At 42.9% G+C, this 15,029-nt stretch overlaps 1 protein-coding gene across 1 annotated transcript in view; it reads left to right on the forward strand.

Annotated features, from left to right (window-relative positions):
• Positions 1-822: 822 nt before the first annotated feature.
• The window catches only part of LOC140204285 (short transient receptor potential channel 5-like), a 137,410-nt gene continuing 123,203 nt past the window's right edge, over positions 823-15,029 (forward strand). The window contains exon 1 of the mRNA XM_072270874.1: positions 823-1,627. The gene's annotated coding sequence lies outside the window, so the exon portion shown is untranslated. The remainder of the gene's footprint in view (positions 1,628-15,029) is intronic.

A 15,029-nucleotide genomic window follows, 5' to 3' on the forward strand; every position in this document is an offset into this window, starting at 1 on the left:
CTGTTAACCCAGAATTAACACCTAGAAACAGAAAAATTGTACCATTGCCATTTGTAGTAACTGTGCTCTATATCTCAGACAGCATTGCCTATAAACACAAGAAATTCTGCAGATGTTGGAGATACAAAGCAACACACACACAAAATGCTGGAGGAACTCAGCAGGTTAGGAAATGAATAAACAGTGGACGTTTCACACCGAGACCCTTCTTCAGGACTGGAGAGGAAGGGAGAAGATGGCTGAATAAAAAGGTGGAGGAAGAGTAAGGAGAATAGCTAGAGGTTGATATATGAAGCCATGTGGGTAGGAAAGGTAAAGGGCTGGAGAGAAAGGACTCTGATAGGAGAGGAGAGTGGACCATAGGAGAAAGGGAAGGGGAAGGGGGGCAAGAAGACACGTGAGAAGAGGTAAGAGGCCAGAGTGGGGAATAGAGGACGAGGGAGGGAGAGGGGGAGGAATTTTTTTTTACCAGTAGGAGAAATGGATATTCATGCCATCAGGTTGCAGGTTTCCCAGCCTGAATGTACGATGTTTCTCCTCCATCCTGAGGGTGGCCTCATCGTGGCACAAGCGGAGACCACGGACTGACATGGCCGAACAAGTATACTGACCATACCTCGGAAACTCTTTATTGCCTACAGGGTGGTTTTGTTTTAAATGTCTGGAGATCTTTGAGTGTTCAAAGTAAATCCAAGCTCTTTCTTCAGAGTGAGGGAGTTCCGCCCAAGCGCCCGCCCCCCCCAACTCACGTCTGTGTCCTGCGCCATATTGATCAAGAATTGGTGTTCAGCACGTGTTCAGTGTTGTGTCTTATGATGAGAGACACCCAACGCATTCTGCCCTCCTGGGCTGTATAATGTTAGTTCGCTACGACACCACTTGAGCATTAGAACCCGCAGCACAGTCTGCCATCGCTTACGGACTGCCAGCAACCATCGGTGAGAGGGCGAGGATGGACAAGAGGGACGAGGTAGGGGGAGAAAACAGGCAGGAACGCAGAGAACACTCGAAAAAACGAACCTCGTGACTCACCTGTCAATGTTTCCGTGTGCTCAGCAACAGCTCCAGCTTCTCTTGCCGGCGCAAGGTGTCAGACATGCTAGTAGTGTACGTGCTCTTGTTGAAGGGTGGTAGACCAACCACTCAGCTACATTAGGGCGAGCAGCCCCTCCGTCACCGACCTGTCGGAAATCTTTCTCGGCCAAAGATTGTAGCCGGGTTTAGATGGACGCACCGAGCCGGGCTTTGTTCTAGGCTTCGAAGTGAAATCCGGCTCGTAGCGCTCCTATCTCGATGAGGAAAATACGCGACCAGGTTCCTAAGGGGAATCTGAGAGAGGGCGAGGCAAACCTTCTCCCCTTCACTCTTACTGTCGGATGAAAAAAATTTTAAAAAGGGACGCGTACTGCGATGAGTGTCAACGTAGAAAAAGTTCGTATTCAAAAACCTCATTAGAAGATGCGATTTTGAAGCGATTTGGGATCCTACCATCATCGGCGTTGTAGATAGTGTGTGTTGCGAAGTCTTGCAGGATGATAACGCTAGTACAATTGCTGCGTTTAAAATCAGAAGAAAACTACCCAGTATCGATTTGCGGGAGGGAAATAAGGAGGAACTCGGCATACAGGTAAATAGAAATATTTTATCTCGCGTCAGTAAGCTTTCGTTGGATATCATGTTAAAATATAAGACCGATTATTTCAAGTGTTTGAGATCTGAATCGATGCAATAGTAGGTGAGCCATTGCGGGTTAATTTCTATGTTTTAGTTTGGACACGTATAATTGGACTCGCTTGTAAAATGTTACATTAGTGAAAACATCAAAATGGACCAGGATAACGCCGCATCGGTATCTCCGGCAGCAGACGGGACTGGTCGTAGTCAAATGGAACGCGAGCGCTCTGGCCAGATGGACTTTGGCGCAGATATGGTTGACTATGTTATTTGCCATGCACTTGCGAAAAACTCTTGTAACACTTACTGTTCGACCCACAAAATATTTTTGCGAGTCACCCCAACCGAGGGAAAACACTCCGCTTAATACTTTGACCATTAGTCTCGCGGGGAGAAATTTGCACTTCTAGCGGTGCTCGGTTTTGAACATGATTCCGAATTAATTCCGATCCCATGAAGGCTTATTGATTTCTGACCACAGCAGGCTTGGGGGTGGTGGAATGGTTTTATCAAAAATTTCACAGGAAGAAGATGCATCTCCCACAGCAGTTCTGAAAATGTTCCCTGTAAGTGATGAATAAAATGTAATTGTACTGCGCTCTTTCCCCTTTCCCACGAGGGAATCATCCAATCTTTCAGTAATGTGTCAACTTTTGAACGGAGTGATGAAATAGAATATTGGGTCCAGCCATTTCTTTAAGTGCGGCTAATCCGTGTTAAAAAGGATAGTCCGCTGATTCTCTTTAATTGCAGGCGCCACGAGAAAACTAACGACAGCTGATGCTCAAAGAAATCTTGCATATTTGCTTCATCTTTGACGACGAACGCAAAAGGCTATTATTATATTGCTAAAATTTCCAATTTACTCTCAGACAATTACTCAAGTAAACATGCACAGCTGCCGCTGTAGCCGAGGGCTCTGGGCTTCCTGATTATGTTTCCCGGCGCTGCAGTAAATCATATGGAATAGGGAAGCCGGGCTAGCGATTGATTTAATAATAAATTATTTGATCAACGTTTTTAACTGGAATGATTCAGCCCGTGTAAACAAATACATATTATGAGAATTTGTCATTTAAATGAAGCAAAGTTTTTCTAATCGACGTAAGGGTCGAGAGGCGACTTGATAGGGGTGTGTACGACTATGAGAGGGATGAAGTGGACTGCCAGCACCCTTTTCCCAGGGCGGCAATGGACAATACCAAACGACTTTCCATTGTGTGTGGTGGAAAGTTTAGCGGGGATGTCAGAGGTGGGTGTTATTACAGCGAGAGTAGAGGGTGCCTGGAGCGCACTGCCGGGGCTGGTTGTGGAGCAGATACAACAGGGGCATTTAGATAGGCAAATGGAACGAAGCAAAATAGAGGCTTGTGGGTTGTGTAGAAGAGAAGGATTCGATTGATCGTGGAGTAGAGTTACAAAGGTCGCTCAGCATCGTGGGCTGAAATGCCCATACTGTGCTGCTCTTGTTCTCTGTTTTATGTTCAATGAGGGTAAGTACCACATGACGGATGGCGAACAATTCTCAAAGGCCGAGATTCGAGATTGGAGAAACACTGCCTATCACATTGAGCTCAGAACTGTGTAGTTTCAATTGGAAAGGTAGCTTGCATGTAATGGTTGCCATAGTCCACCGGGCAGCCGCTGAGATGCAAAGCTCACGTTTCAATCAAACCAAGCACAACGGAAACAGCTTGCAAGACAAAACAAATTGTCGGAGGAACTCAGAGTCTGTTGAAGGAAATGGACAGTTGCTGTTTCTCTCCACGGAAGCAGTCTGGCTCACTAAGTTCCTCCAGCAGTTTGTTTTTGGCTCCAGATTTCAGCAACTGCAATAATCCTACCGTTCCTCTATTATAAAGGATATTAGTTAAGGCCAGACTTTAGAAGAAACAGATCTTGCTCAGTGAACATCATGTTTGAAATCCAATTGGGGAAAATCCACCTAACCTATTAGGGGAAAATGTTCAGTGGAGGGAAGTGCCATGGGAATTCCTAAAGCATCTTCTGACAATGCTTCCACCAATTTATAAGATAGATCCTGATGCACTTCACCCTGAAAGCATACTTCCAAAAATTGTCCAATAGCTTGGAAAGGATTGCAAGCTAAGTTGATGGGCACACTTTAGTAATTGTCTCAAGGGATGGAGAGAACCAGAATAATCATGTGGTACTGTACTAGATCACAATGTTGAAGGTAAAGACTAAACTTCTCAGAAATCTTTGCAGGATAGCCCTTCCCACCCCTCACCCAATTCTGTTGACTTGTAGTCACCATTTCAATCTATTATCAAGAATGGTTCAGCAGGATATACACTTGGGCTACACGGTGGCAAATGAAGTTCAGTATGGAGAAAATGTGTTGTTTATTGTTGAGAAGAATAAGAGGCATGTGTACTCAACACATGGAATAAAACTTAGGATAAAACATGGTATGTGACTTGGGGGAATTAGGCTATGACTCACCATGGCTAAACAGTAGGTGGTGTCAGTAAACATGACTGCTGTGTTATGTTGACAGATCAACTCATTTTAAATTCTCCAAAATCGGTAAGGACTGGTCTCTCCTTCATCCGCAGTTACAAACAGCACCCAGAAGGTGTGAATATGGTAAACATGGGTTGATCACCAAAGGTAAAGATAATTTTAGATGAAGTGTGTCCTTCAGTAAATTTCCAGCTCTAGAAAGACATCTGAGAGAAAGAAAAAGGACAGGTGAATCATTATTCTCTGATAGAAGAGGACTGAAAAACGAGGGGATTAAGGTTCAAGCATATGCAAGACAATCTTGGGGCACAAGTCAGGAGGCAGTTCTTGATACTGAAATCAGTGATTGGTTTCTGAGGAAGGGCTGTTTGTTTCTAGCCACTGAATTCATTTAAGTAGCTGTGTGCTGTGATGGAAAAGCTGGTAAATTGTTGCCTGGAAGAACAAAATAACAACAATCAATTAAATATACCTTGAAAACCTAATAAACTACCAGTTAAGGAGTACAAGAATATTTTAGCTTAAAAAGAGCTCATTCTTACTGTTTGATTCTTACTTGCAAAACCACTTAAAAATACAAGATATCATGCTGTAAAGGAGATGAAGTGTGACAGAACTACATCCTTATTCATTCTAAATTAGTGGTAATATTAAACAAACTACTTGGAATTGATTATTGCTTTTTTACTGGAGGTTTTGATAATTGAAATGCTATTGGAAGGTTACCCCAGCCCAAGGTGAAAGAATGCAAAGCAAGGACAGCTCCTTTTTTAGCTAGAATTCTCTCTTGGTAAATTGGATGAGGTTCTGAAATTATTTCTGGAATTCTCAGGAAGCAACAAGGGGAGTGACAGTGGGATTAGGGACCAGCAATTGAGAGGGGAAGGAGTAACAATTCCCAAAACAATTAATGAGAAGCATTAGTCACTCAGTTCATACATTTTTAGTAAAGCATATTCATTATAAAAGCAGCACATTATAAAAATGTCAGTAACTCTTAACAGAAAATAAGAGGGAAATGAAAACATTAACAGAAAACTGAACTTCACCTTAGGTGATACAGCATGAAGCTGGGTGGAAGATAATCAGATGATAGAAGGTGAAGCTGTGGCCAGTAATGACACAAGCTGATCTGCTGCGATGATTTTGATGGAACTCCCAAAAAAAAAAGAAAGGGATCCTCTGATGAAGTTACTACAGATAATTGGAAGAAATGTTTTGTATTCCCCAGACTGTCAACATTACACAACAGTTGTAGGATTTTCTCTTTGGTCTTTTATGGCTTGTTACAAATCAGATTTTCTTCCAAGATTTATTGGTATGCATCGTAAAAGGTAGTTTGTATAAGCTGATCAGAATTCCATGAATCCTGCTACCTTCTGAAAGTCTTATAATAGAACAGTAGAGTACAGAATAAACAATCTTTCTTTTAGTGGTGCTCCACATCATTTACTAAAATAATCCATACACAGAGGAAAGTAATAGCCAGTTGGACTGCATTGTCCTTTGTCTGATTTATTCACCAGGGATTTGATGGAGGTTTCCACTGGTGCTGGTGTTTGCAGCTCAGAAAACAGGGTTAATGTTTCTAGCCAAAGAGTAAGGACACAAACCCAATATTCAGGCATGCTTGTGTTCTCTCAGTAAGTAACTTTTTCCAGACACAAAAGAATTCTGTCAAAGGCTTTGTTATTTTCTGCATCAAATCTGAATGGGACGGAAGGAGTTCAATCAGAATTACAATTAGAATCAGAATTAGGTTTAGTATTGCTGACGTATGTCATGAAATTAGTTTTTTTGCAGCAGCAGTACAATACATACAATATTACTATAAGTTACAATAATAAATATAAAAATGTAGTGCGAAAACAGAGTAAAATTTGCAGCTTCATGGTCCATTCAGATATCTGATGGTGGAGGGGATGAAGCGGTTCCTAACACACTGAGTGTGTGCGTCTTCAGGCTCCTACACCTCCTTCCTGATGGTGGTAATGTGAAGAGGGAATGTATTGGGTGGTGTGGCCCATAATGATGAACGCCACCTACTTGAGGCATCGTCTTTTCAAGATGCCCTCAGTACTGGGGAGGCTAGCACCCATGACGGAGCTGGCTGAGTTTAAAACTCTCTGCTGCTTTTTCTGACTCTGTGTATTGGAGCCTTTTGCCAGACAGTGATGCAACCAGTCAGAATGCTCATCGGTAGAAATTTGTTAAGAGTCTTTGGTGACATACCAAATCTCCTCAAACTCCTAATGAAGTATAGTCACTGACATCCCTTCTTCATAAATGTATCAGCATGTTGGGCCCAGGATAGATCTTCAGAGATGTTGACACCCAGGAACTTGAAGCAGCTCACCCCTTCCATTGCTGACCCCTCAATAATGACTGATGTGAGTACTTCGGATTTCCCCTTCATGCACACAATCCAAAACATCATTACTGACATGAATGTTGGTGTGGCAATGGTATCCTACCACACGACTACCTTGTCAAATTGGTGCACGGATCAAAGAATTTATTCAACACGTTTGTCAGCTGACTCCATTCATTACCTCAATCATTGTTTCAAACAACATATTTGAGAAAATGTCAAAGCTAAAGTTAACTTCAAGCCACCACCAAGAGTAAACAGATATGATGTTTCATTTTGATACTTGGTCACTTTTATTCACCTATTACCAGAGAGAGCATATTTTTGGACAGCCAGGTTTCAACAGGATCTTGGAGATGCATCTCTAGTAATGGTGACAAAGGCCCTTTATGTATCACAGCTGCAACATTGGAAGTTGCACCTTGTTCACAATTTCCTTATTGCAGGGATGAAAGATATGTAAGTGTGTGAAACATCCAACTTCAGTTCTGCGCTGGTTCTTAGGGCAGACTTCTTGGGCAGGGCTCTTTTAAGTAACTTGCCATTAACATTAAACACAGCTAATCCTTTGTACTTTTCATAGTTGGCCCTGGCACTTCAGTGATAATCATAGAGACATAGAGAAGTACAGCACAAAAACAGGCCCTTTGACCCATCTAGTCCATGCAAAAACTATTTCTACTACCGCTCCCAACAACCTGCACCAGGACTATAGCCCTCCTTATCCTTACTATCCATGTACCTATCCAAACTTCTCTTAAATGTTGAAATCGAGTTTGTGTGTACCACTTGTGCTGGCAGCTCATTCCACATCCTCACAACTCTCTGAGTGAAGATGTTTCCCCTCATGTTCCACTTAAACTTGTCACCCTTCACCCTTAACCCATGACTTCTACTTGTAGTCCCACATAACCTCTGTGGAAAAAGCCTGCTTGCATTTATTTACCCTATCTATACACCTCATAACTTTGTACACCTCTATCAAATCCCCCCCTCAATCTTCTACATTGTAAAGAATACAGTCCTAACCTATTCAATCTTTCTTAATAACTCAGGTCCTCCAGACCCGGCAAAATCCTTGTAAATTTTCTCTGTACGCTTTCATCCTTGCTTACATCTTTCCTGTATGTAGTGACCAAAACTGCACACAATATTCCAAATTAAGACTCACCAATGTCTTGTACAACTTCAACACAACATCCCATCTCCTGTACTCAATTTATGAAAGCCAATGTGCCAAAACTTTTCTTTGCAACCCTGTCTACCAATGGTATCACTTTCAATGAATTATATACTTGTGTTTCCAAATCTCTTTGTTCTTCCACACTCCTCAGTGCCCTACCGTTCACTGTGTAAGAACTATCTTAGTTGGTCCTACTGAAGTACAACACCTCGCACTTGTCTGCATTAAATTCTATCTGCCATTTTCCCGCCCATTTTTCCATCTGGTGCGGATTCCTCTGCAAGTCAAGATGGCCTTCCTCGCTGCCGACTACACTCCCAATCTTGGTGTCATCCGTAAATTGGCTGATCCAGTTAATCACAGTTTCATCCAGATCATAGATGTAGATGACAAACAACAAAGGACACAGCGCTGTTCCCTGCGGCACACCACTAGTCACAGGCCTCCAGTCAGAGAGGCAACCCTCTACTACCACTCTCTGATTTCTCCCACAAAGGCAACGTCTAATCCAAATTACTACCTCATCCTAAATGCCGAGCAACTGAACCAGCCTTCCATGCAGGACCTTGTCAAATGCCTTATAAAAGCCTACGTAGACAACATCCACTACCTTGCCTCATCCGCTTTTCTGATAACTTACTCAAAAAACCACATAACATTAGCTGGACATGACCTACCACACATGAAGCCTTGCTGACTATCCTTAATCAGTCCATGTCTATCCAAATACTTGTATGTCTGGTCCTTTAGAATACCTTACAATAACTTTCCCACAACTGATGTCAGACTCACAGGCCTATAATTTCCTGGTTTCTGTTTAGAGCCTTTTTTAAACAGCAGAACAATATTGGCTTCTTCGCATTTTTCAGATATTGAAATGTAGCGTCACAACAGCCGGAAAGCTCTCAACCACCACCCATCCCCACCACCACCACACAACTTTAGAAGTGCTAGAAGTATAGGATCAGGACCGGTTGCTTTCCCAAATGTAAACATAATTTTCTAGTTTCAGGAATTGTTGCTTGGTTCAGTTCCTAAATTATTAGAAAGTGTACATTGGCATCTAAATCAGTTTCACAGATAATGGAATGGTTTGCATGAAATGTTTTAATCTCACATTCAGATTCTCCTGCCTACGAGCATTGGAACTGCATTTTAGATGTGGAGTCTTTTTACAGGATGGAGCAGGTGCCTCTTTGATTACACATGGTCATGACAATGGTCCTCATTTCATCTGAGACATCTGTTGTTCTCACTCAGTACTAGTCCTGAACCTGCATCACCAAAACATCTGATTAACAAGTTATTTTTTCACATTGATATCTGTAAGATCATTGCTAAATGCAGATGCAAAGTTTCTCTACTGTTCAACGTGACTGTGCTTCAGAAGTACTTCATTGGCTGTGAAATGCTTTGGGATTGGTTGAGCTGAAGAAGGACAATTTGGAAATGCAAGAAAGATATTTCACACAAATACCTTCTGATCAGAAGAATAATACTTTCCACATAACTTTTTGATAACACTTTTCACCAGCTTTTTCCTTGGTTCTTCCACTGTACTCGTAAATTAGGTCATGAATCAAGTCTGGGTCATGTGTGGATCCCACAGTAGCTATTGGCTAAAATAATCAGAATATTCAATGCAAATTCCTTGTAGTATTGCATTCAGATGGATTAGGTTTAAATGGACGATTCAAATAGATAATCATCATAATGGTATAGTGTCAATGTGAACAAGACAAAGGAGATGGTTATTGACTTCAAGAAAATCCATATCACTCACACCTCTCTTCATACTGGTGGCAGGGCAAGGGAAACTACAAACAGTTTCAAACTCCTGGGGATGCTCATCTCACACAATCTCTCATTGACCCAGAACACATCCCCAACAGTCAAGAAAGCTCACTGATGCCTCTATTTTCTGAGGAGGCAGAAGAGAACTGGTCAATGCACATTGTTACTCATGACTTTCTTCTTCTTCTTAAGACCATCATCCCTGCTTGTGCATAGGCCGGCAATAACAGCTCGGCAGAGTATGCTGTCCCGAACTGAAGGTGAGGCAGCTCTGTGGCTTATGCTTTTACCACATGAATTCAAATGCCTTCTAGGCATAGATTCTTCCTCTCTCAGGGATGAGCTTCTGTTGGCATTTCTATAGCTCTGGGTCTTTACGAGATGGGGTCGCTAGACCTGTTCCCTGCCCTCTTCTTTTTGCAGCTGGGCTTGGGGCTGTCCTTCTACAGATGCAGGATAGAGAGTATCCTAACATGTCATACATACGATGAAGTACACATCACCCAGTATCAATTCATGTACATACAATCAGTCTACATATATAACAGTTACAACACTATAAGACTATAAGACATAGGAGCAGAATTAAGCCATTCAGCCCATTAAGTCTGCTCCATCATTCCCTCATGGCTGATCCTGGATCCCACTCAACCCCATACACCTGCCTTCTCGCCATGTACTTTGATGCCCTGAGCGATCAGGAAAATATCAACTTCCACCTTAAATACGAGGGGTGATGGATAGGTTCGTGGCCTAAGGTAGAAGGAGTCAATTTTAGAAAACCTGGTACATTTATTTTTCCTACATTTACACACTTAGTCCAGCGGTCGTGGAGCATATGGATCCCTTCTTTGTAGAAGTTGGCGTCTTGGACCTCCAGATGTGGTCGACAGCAGGGGTAATTGATAAGTTTGTGGCCTAAGGTAGAAGGAGATGAGTTATTAACTAACATCAAACTTTCTGCATTTTCACACAAAGAGTTGAACTGCACGTGCATGTAACAAGAGCTGAAAACTCATCTCCTTCTACCTAAGGCCATAAACTTATCAATCACCCCTGCTGTGGACCACCTAGAGGTCCAAGACGCTCTTGTTACATGCACGTGCAGTTCAACTCTTTAAGTGATTATACAGAAAGTTTGAGGTTAATAACTCATCTCCTTCTACCTTAGGCCACAAACTTATCAATCACCCTTACTGTGGATCACTTTCTGGAGGTCCAAGACACTGACTTCTACAAAGAAGGGATCCGTATCGTCCACGACTGCTGGACTAAGTGTGTACATGTAGGAGGGGACTATATTGAAAAAGAAATGTGCTAGGTTTTCTAAAATTGACTCTTTCTACCTTAGGCCACAAACTTATCAATCACCTCTCGTATATGCACGGACTTGGCCTCTACTGCAGTCTGTGGCAGAGCATTCCACAGATTTGCTACTTTCTGGCTAAAAAAGTGCCTCCTTACCCCTGTTCTAAAGGGTCACCCCTCAAATTTGAGGCTGTGCTGTCTAGTTCTGCATACCCACACTATAGGAAACATCCTCTCCACATCCACCCTATCTGCTCCTTTCAACATTCGGTAGGTATCAATGAGATCCTTCTACATTCTCCTAAATTCCAGTGAGTACAGGCCCAAAGCTGTCAAATGCTCCTAATATATTAACCCCTTCATTCCCAGAATCACCCTCGTGAACTTCCTTTGGACTCTCTCCAATGAGAACACATCCTTTCTGATTTATGCTGCCCAAAACTGTTGATTACACTCTGAGTGTGTGGTGATTAGTGTCTTATAAGTGCTCAGCCTTATCTCCTTGCTTTTATTTTCTATTCCCCTTGAAATAAATGCCAACATAGCATTTGTCTTCTTTGCCACAGGCTCAACCTGTAAATTAACCTTCTGGGAGTCTTGCACGAGGACTCCCAACTCCTTCTGCATCTCTGATGTTTAAACCTTCTCCCCATTTAGATAATACAGTCAGTCCCCGAGTTACGAACATCCAACTTACGAACAACTCGTACTTACGAACAGAGGAAGGAAAACGCCGTCTGCCATTTTAAGTCGGATCACGATGCCGTCCGCCATTTTAAGTCGTTGCCGTTAACACCATGTTGAGTGTGTAACTTTGTATTTGGCTTAAATTTTTCTTTACAAGATTTACCCTGACCCCTCACCCTTTCCAGTCAGCACCGCCCCCACTTGTCCCATTTAACCTGTCTCAGTGCGGGTGGACTTTAGGCCTGGGGAAGCTCAGGTCAGGACCTGACACCTGTGGCTGCTGTTGGATCCACAGTGTTCCTGTTCCATTGATGGAAAACGATCACAATTGAAAATAAAGTGGAAATAATAAAGCGATTGGAAAGAGGTGAAATGCCATCGGTCATTGGAAAAGCGTTAAGCTACAGTCGGTCAACGATCGGATAAAGGATAAAGTGAGAATAATGGAGCATGTGAAAGGCCCTGCCCCAATGAAAGCTACAATTATTACTAAGCAACGCACTGATTTAATTATTGAAACACATATGTTTTTTAAGTGTTTTATATAGAAACATAGAAAACCTACAGCACGATACAGGCCCTTCGGCCCACAAAGTTGTGCCGAACACATCCCTACCTTAGAAATTACTAGGCTTACATATAGCCCTCTATTTTTCTAAGCTCCATGTATCTATCCAAAAGTCTCTTAAAAGACCCCAACGTATCCCCCTCCACCACCGTTGCCAGCAGCCCATTCCACGCACTCACCACTCTCTGAGTAAAAATCTTACCCTGACATATCCTCTGTACCTACTCTCCAGCACCTTAAACCTGTGCCCTCTTGTGGCAACCATTTCAGCCCTGGGAAAAGCCTCTGACTATCCACATGATCAATGCCTCTCATCATCTTATACACCTCTATCAGGTCACCTCTCATCCTCTGTCGCTCCAAGGAGAAAAGGCCAAGTTCACTCAACCTATTCTCATAAGGCATGCTCCTCAATCCAGGCAACATCCTGTAAATCTCCTCTGCACCCTTTCTATGGCTTCCACATCCTTCCTGTAGTGAGGCAATCAGAACTGAGCACAGTACTCCAAGTGGGGTCTGATCAGGGTCCCATATAGCTGCAACATTACCTTTCGGCTCCTAAATTCAATTCCACGATTGATGAAGGCCAATACACCGTACACCTTCTTAACCACAGAGTCAATCTGTGCAGTAGCTTTGAGCTTCCTATCGACTCGGACCCCAAGATCCCTCTGATCCTCCATACTGCCAAGAGTCTTACAATTAATACTATATTCTGCCATCGTATTTGACCTACCAAAATGAATCACTTCACATTTATCTGGGTTGAACTCCTCCTGCCACTTCTCAGCCCAGTTTTGTATCTTATCAATACCCCGCTGTAACTTCTGACAGACCTCCACACTATCTACAACACCCCCAGCCTCCCAACCTTTGTGTCATCAGCAAACTTACTAACCCATCACTCCACTTCCTCATCCAGGTCATTTATAAAAAATCACAAAGAATAAGGGTCCCAGAACAGATCCCTGAGGCACTCTGCTGGTGACCGACCTCCATGCAGAATGTGACCCGTCTACAACCACGGTTTGCCTTCTGTGGGCAAGCCAGTTCTGGATCCACAAAGCAATGTCCCCTTGGATCCCATGCCTCCTTACTTTCTCAATAAGCCTTGCATGGGGTACCTTATCAAATGCCTTGCTGAAATCCATATACACTACATCTATTGCTCTTCCTTCATCAATGTATTTAGTCACATCCTCAAAAAATTCAACCAGGCTTGTAAGGCATGACCTGCCCTTGACAAAGCCATGCTGACTATCCCTAACCATATTATGCCTCTCCAGATGTTCATAAATCCTGCCTCTCAGGCTCTTCTCCATCAACTTACCAACCACTGCAGTAAGACCCACTGGTCTATAATTTCCTGGGCTATCTCTGCTCTCTTTCTTGAATAAAGGAACAACACCCACAACCCGCCAATCCTCCGGAACCTCTTCCATCCCCATTGATGATGCAAAGATCATCGCCAGAGGCTCAGCAATCTCCTCCCTCGTCTCCCACAGTAGCCTGGGGTACTTCTTATCTGGTCCCGGCGACTTATCCAACTTGATGCTTTCCAAAAGCTCCAGCACATCCTCTTTCTTAATATCTATATGCTCAAGCTTTTCAGTCTGCTGCAAGTCATCACTATAATCACCAAGATCCTTTTCCATAGTGAATACTGAAGTAAAATATTCATTAGGTACCTCTGCTATTTCCTCCAGTTCCATACATACTTTCCCACTGTAACACTTGATAGTCCTATTCTTTCACATCTTATCCTCTTGCTCTTCCCATACTTGTAGAATGCCTTGGGGTTTTCTTTAATCCTGCCAGCCAAAATCTTCTCATGGCCCCTTCTGGCTCTCCTAATTTCCTTCTTAAGCTCCTTCCTATTAGCTTTATAATCGTCTAGATCTCTAACCTTACCCAGCTCTCTGAACCTTTTGTAAGCTTTTCTTTTCTTCTTGACTAGATTTATTACAGCCTTTGTACACCATGGTTCCTGTACCCTACCACAACTTCCCTTTCTCATTGGAATGTACCTGTGCAGAACTCCATAGAAATATCCCCTGAACACTTACCACATTCCTTCTGTACTTTTCCCTGAGAACATCTGTTTCCAATTTAAGCTTCCAATTTCCTGCCTGATAGCCTCATAATTCCCCTTACTCCAATTAAATGCTTTTCTAACTTGTCTGTTCCAATCTCTCGCCAATGCTATTGTAAAGGAGATAGAATTATGATCACTATCTCCAAAATGCTCTCCCACTGAGAGATCTGACACCTGACCAGGTTTATTTACCAATACCAGATCAAGTACAGCCTCTCCTCTTGAAGGCTTATCTACATATTGTGTCAAGAAACCTTCCTGAACACACCTAACTAACTCCACCCCATCTAAACCCCTTGCTCTAGGGAGATGCCAATCGATATTTGGGAAATTAAAATCTCCCATCACAACAACTCTGTTATTATTACACCTTTCCAGGATCTGGTTCCCTATCTGCTCCTCGATATCCCTGTTACTATTGGGCAGCCTATAAAAAACACCCAATAAAGTTATTGATCTCTTCCTGTTCATAACCTCCACCCACAGAGACTCTGTAGACAATCCCTCCATGGCGTCCAGCTTTTCTGCATCCGTGACACTATTCTGATTAACAGTGCCACGCCCCACCTCTTTTGCCTCCCTCCCTGTCCCTTTCTGAAACATCTAAAACCCGGCACTTGAAGTAACCACTCCTGTCCCTGAGCCATCCAAGTCTCTGTAATGGCCACCACATATTATCTCCAAGTACTGATTCACGTTCTAAGCTCATCCGCTTTGTTCACAACACTCCTTGCGTTAAAATAGACGCTTCTCAAACTTTTGGTCTGAGCACGTCCCTTCTCTATCACCCGCCTATCCTCCCTCTCGCGCTATCTACAAACTTTCTCTATTTGTGAGCCAACCTCCTCTTCCCCAGTCTCTT

Source organism: Mobula birostris, chromosome 10, assembly GCF_030028105.1.
Source record: "Mobula birostris isolate sMobBir1 chromosome 10, sMobBir1.hap1, whole genome shotgun sequence".
Lineage (NCBI taxonomy): Eukaryota > Metazoa > Chordata > Chondrichthyes > Myliobatiformes > Myliobatidae > Mobula > Mobula birostris.